The sequence below is a fragment of the Musa acuminata genome, chromosome BXJ1-10 (genome assembly GCF_036884655.1).
Source record: "Musa acuminata AAA Group cultivar baxijiao chromosome BXJ1-10, Cavendish_Baxijiao_AAA, whole genome shotgun sequence".
In the NCBI taxonomy this organism is placed as follows: Eukaryota; Viridiplantae; Streptophyta; class Magnoliopsida; order Zingiberales; family Musaceae; genus Musa; species Musa acuminata.
Genome location: NC_088336.1, coordinates 1,782,460 through 1,787,186, shown reverse-complemented (window position 1 = coordinate 1,787,186; position 4,727 = coordinate 1,782,460). Strand labels below are relative to the sequence as shown.

Sequence of the window (4,727 nt, the reverse complement as noted above, 5' to 3'; positions counted from 1 at the left end):
GCCGTAGTGGGATCCCTATTATTGTGCATTTGACCACCGACGCTGCAAGTCTCTTCAATGGCACTCTGTTTGAACGGAGATGTGTGTGTTGCCTGTACAATCTACCTAGTTCCTTTGGAAATAGACATTGTTTACCTCGCTTATCCACTTCTCATGTCCTATACGAATGAGGAGTGTCGATGTCAGTGCACCTTGTGTGTCCTTGAATGATGGCATGTCTCAGACCTCTCGTCTCGAGTGGCTCCAGTGTTCACATGAGTGCTCTTGGATGTAGTGGATAAGAATGTACTATGGGTCTTTGGACTCTTGGCACATGATCAATTGGCTTTCTTAGTCGCCCTTCGACGGATGACAGCCTTCCTATCGTTGCCCCCCTTTCCCTTATGGTAATAGGTCGGCATATTGGGCTTGGCGTCGTAGAGGACGTGCTACCTAGTTGATCCTGCCAGTAGTCATATGTTTGTCTCAAAGATTAAGCCATGCATGTGTAAGTATGAACTATTTCAGACTGTGAAACTGCGAATGGCTCATTAAATCAGTTATAGTTTGTTTGATGGTACATGCTACTCAGATAACCATAGTAATTCTAGAGCTAATACGTGCAACAAACCCCGACTTCTGGAAGGGATGCATTTATTAGATAAAAGGCTGACGCGGGCTTTACCCACTGCTCCGATGATTCATGATAACTCGACGGATTGCACGGCCCTCGTGCCGGCGATGCATCATTCAAATTTCTGCCCTATCAACTTTCGATGGTATGATAGGGGCCTACCATGGTGGTGATGGGTGATGGAGAATTAGGGTTCGATTCCAGAGAGGGAGCCTGAGAAACGGCTACCACATCCAAGGAAGGTAGCAAGCATGCAAATTACCTAATCCTGACACGGGGAGGTAGTGACAATAAATAACAATACCGGGCTCTTCGAGTCTAGTAATTGGAATGAGTACAATCTAAATCCCTTAACGAGGATCCATTAGAGGGCAAGTCTGGTGCTAGTAGTCACGGTAATTCTAGCTCTAATAGCGTATATTTAAGTTGTTGCAGTTAAAAATCTCGTAGTTGGACTTTGGGATGGGTCGGTCGGTTCACCTCGTGGTGTGCACTGGTCGTCCCATCCCTTTTGTCGGTGATGCGTGCCTGGCCTTAACTGGCCGGGTTGTGCCTCCGATGTTGTTACTTTGAAGAAATTAGAGTGCTCAAAGCAAGCCCACGCTCTGGATACATTAGCATGGGATAACATTACAGGATTTCGGTCCTATTGTGTTGGCCTTCGGGATCAGAGTAACGATTAAGAGGGACAGTCGGGGGCATTCGTATTTCATAGTCAGAGTTGAAATTCTTGGATTTATGAAAGACGAACCACTGCGAAAGCATTTGCCAAGGATGTTTTCATTAATCAAGAACGAAAGTTGGGGGCTCGAAGATGATCAGATACCATCGTAGTCTCAACCATAAACGATGCAGACCAGGGATCGGCAGATGTTGCTCTTAGGACTCTGCCGGCACCTTATGAGAAATCAAAGTCTTTGGGTTCCGGGGGGAGTATGGTCGCAAGGCTAAAACTTAAAGGAATTGACGGAAGGGCACCACTAGGAGTGGAGCCTGCAGCTTAATTTGACTCAACACGGGGAAACTTACTAGGTCCAAACATAGCAAGGATTGACAAACTGAGAGCTCTTTCTTGATTCTATGGGTGGTGGTGCATGGTCGTTCTTAGTTGGTGGAGCGATTTATCTGGTTAATTCCGATAACGAACGAGACCTCAGCCTGCTAACTAGCTACGCGGAGGCATCGCTCCACGACCAGCTTCTTAGAGGGACTATGGCCGTTTAGGCCACGAAAGTTTGAGGCAATAACAGGTCTGTGATGCCCTTAGATGTTCTGGGTTGCACATGCGCTACACTGATGTATTCAACGAGTCTATAGCCTTGGCCGACAGGCCCGGGTAATCTTTGAAAATTTCATCATGATGGGGATAGATCATTGCAATTGTTGGTCTTCAACGAGGAATTCTTAGTAAGCACGAGTCATCAGCTCGTGTTGACTATGTCCCTGCCCTTTGTATACACCGCCCGTCGCTCCTAACGATTGAATGGTCTGGTGAAGTGTTCAGATCGAGGTGACGGGGGAGGTTCACCACTCATGACGTCGCGAGAAGTCCACTAAACCTTATCATTTAGAGGAAGGAGAAGTCGTAACAAGGTTTCCGTAGATGAACCTACGGAAGGATCATTGTCGAGACCCACTAACGAGGACGACCATGAATGCATCAACGATTGCTCACCGGGCTCGTCCCGACAACACCCCGAATGTCGATTCGCCCTCGGGTGGGATGACTGAGGGGATGAACTACCAACCCCGGTGCAGATAGCGCCAAGGAACACGAACATCGAAGTCAGAGAGCCTCGCTGCATGTAGGAGGCTACAATTCTGATAGTTGTTGAATCTCATATTTTGATGATGAAGTCAATTGTCATTTGTTATCTAATCTATATGTTGAGATAAGTGTGTAGGATTAACTACGATGAAAGTAAGATATGTAGCAGGAGTTGCACCGGAGTCAAGACAATGATCACGTTGGGAGTTCGAGAGTTCGACGGAAGTTCGGACAGTCGTCGGAGGTTCTACGGGAACAAATCCGAGAAGTCCATGAGCTTGCCAAAGAAGCTCATCGGAACTCGCCAAGTGGATCGTCGCAAGTCCAGGAGTTTGCCGGAAGTCCGCAGGAGCATCACCGAGGGTTCATCGGATGATCGACGGAAGTTCGCCGGAAGAAGCGATTGATGCACCGGAGCAAGTTGCGGTAAATGTCTTAGGAAATATCATAGTTAGCACAATGATTAAGTTGGAAATGGGAGGTGATCCCATTAACTTAATCTTGGGGCAATTGGGCCCCTAAAAAACCCAAATTGGGTTGAATGGATCAACCCATTCGGACCCTGATTTCTGCCAAGCGGTTGAACCGCCCAAGCCAGGAGGTGGCACCACCTGGGCTAAGTCTCCAAGCGAGACTGGGCGGTGCAACCACCCCAGCCAGGAGGTGGCACCGCCTGGGCTCAGTCTCCGAGCGAGACTGGGCGGTGCAACCCCCCCTGACAAGAGGTGGCACCGCCTGAGCTCGGTCTTCGAGCTCTGGCAGGAGGTGCAACCGCCTCAGTCAGGCGGTGGCACCGCCTGAGCTTGGTCTTCAAGCTCTGGTAGGAGGTGCAACCGCCCCTAACAAAGGTGGCACCGCCCAGAGGCTCAGTCTTCGAGCTCTACCAGGCGGTGCAACTGCTCCAGTCACGAGGTGCAACCGCCAGATCCCGGAATTCCAGGAATTGATAGTTTTCAGCTCCAAATTCAAACTGGGTTGGGGCCTATAAATACCCCACCCATTCAGCACTGAAAGGGCACAAAACATACACTGAAATCCTGATCTTGTTCTGTAATTTTTAGAGCTCAAAATTATTGTAAAGGTCAAAAGTTCTTCTCCCTCTTTTCTTCCAAGTTCTGAGCTTTAAAGAGAGGAGAGAAAATTCTGTAAGGGTTGTCTCCTAAGCCCGTCAAAAGGAGTGAAACTGTAAAAGGGTGGTTGGCCTTCGCCTATTGAAGGAAGGCCTCTAGTTGACGTCGGTGACCTCGTCGGTGGAGGAAGCCAAAAGTGGAGTAGGTCAAGATTGATCGAACCACTCTAAATCTTGGTTTGCATTTACTTTGAGTATATTATCTTTACTGCAAACCTCCTCTAAAGCTTACTGCTTTCTACGCATACACGATCGGGTTTCAAGCTTTGCACTTTCCGAATCGGCGTTTAGACGTAAATCAGTTTTATCGTACGATCATCATATTTCTGTTTGCGTTTACGTTTTGATTTCTATCATAACTGCAAACTACCTTTATATCCTTACTTAAACTGCATCTCGCTTAATCAAGTGATTTACGAATCAGCATTTAGACATAAATAAGTTTTTTCATACGAATATCATATTTCAGTTTACGCATACTATCTGATTAGAATCATAACTGCAAACTGCATTTATATCTTTGCTGCATCTCGCTTAAACAAAAGTTAAAGTGATTTACGAATTGGCCTTCTTACCAAAATCACTTTTAACGAACGAACGCAGTTTTTATTTTTCGTAGAAGGTTTTCCGCTGCACTAATTCACCCCCCCCCTCTCTTAGTGCTCTTGATCCTAACAATTGGTATCAGAGCGGGGTTAACTCTCAAACGGATTAAAACCCAAGAGAGATGGCATACATCGGAAACCAAGAGAGCCATTCTATTAATGCTTTTCGAAGTCTTCTCTTCCAATGATCGATTGGAATGAATTGGAGAAGAAGGCTTTCGCTTTTAATGCAAAGGCTATGAATGCCTTATTTTGTGCGCTTGATAAAAATGAGTTCAACCGTGTTTCGATTTGTGAAACCGCATTTGATATTTGGCACACACTCGAAGTGACTCATGAAGGCACAAGTAGAGTGAAAGAGTCAAAAATCAATCTTTTGTTACATTCTTTCGAACTTTTCCGGATGAAACCGAGTGAGACTATTGGCGACATGTTTACCCGTTTCACGGATGTCGTCAACAGTCTAAAAGGACTCGGAAAAAGTTTTTTGGATTTTGAGCTCGTAAATAAGATTCTAAGATCCCTTCCTAAGAGTTGGGATCCTAAAGTCACTGCTATTCAAGAGGTGAAAGATCTAAACAACTTCCCTCTTGAAGAACTAATCGGGTCATT

General features: G+C 46.2%; 1 pseudogene; it reads left to right on the top strand.

Moving 5' to 3' along the window:
• Positions 1–429: 429 nt before the first annotated feature.
• Positions 430–2,239, top strand: LOC135596294 (18S ribosomal RNA; annotated as a pseudogene).
• Positions 2,240–4,727: the final 2,488 nt, after the last annotated feature.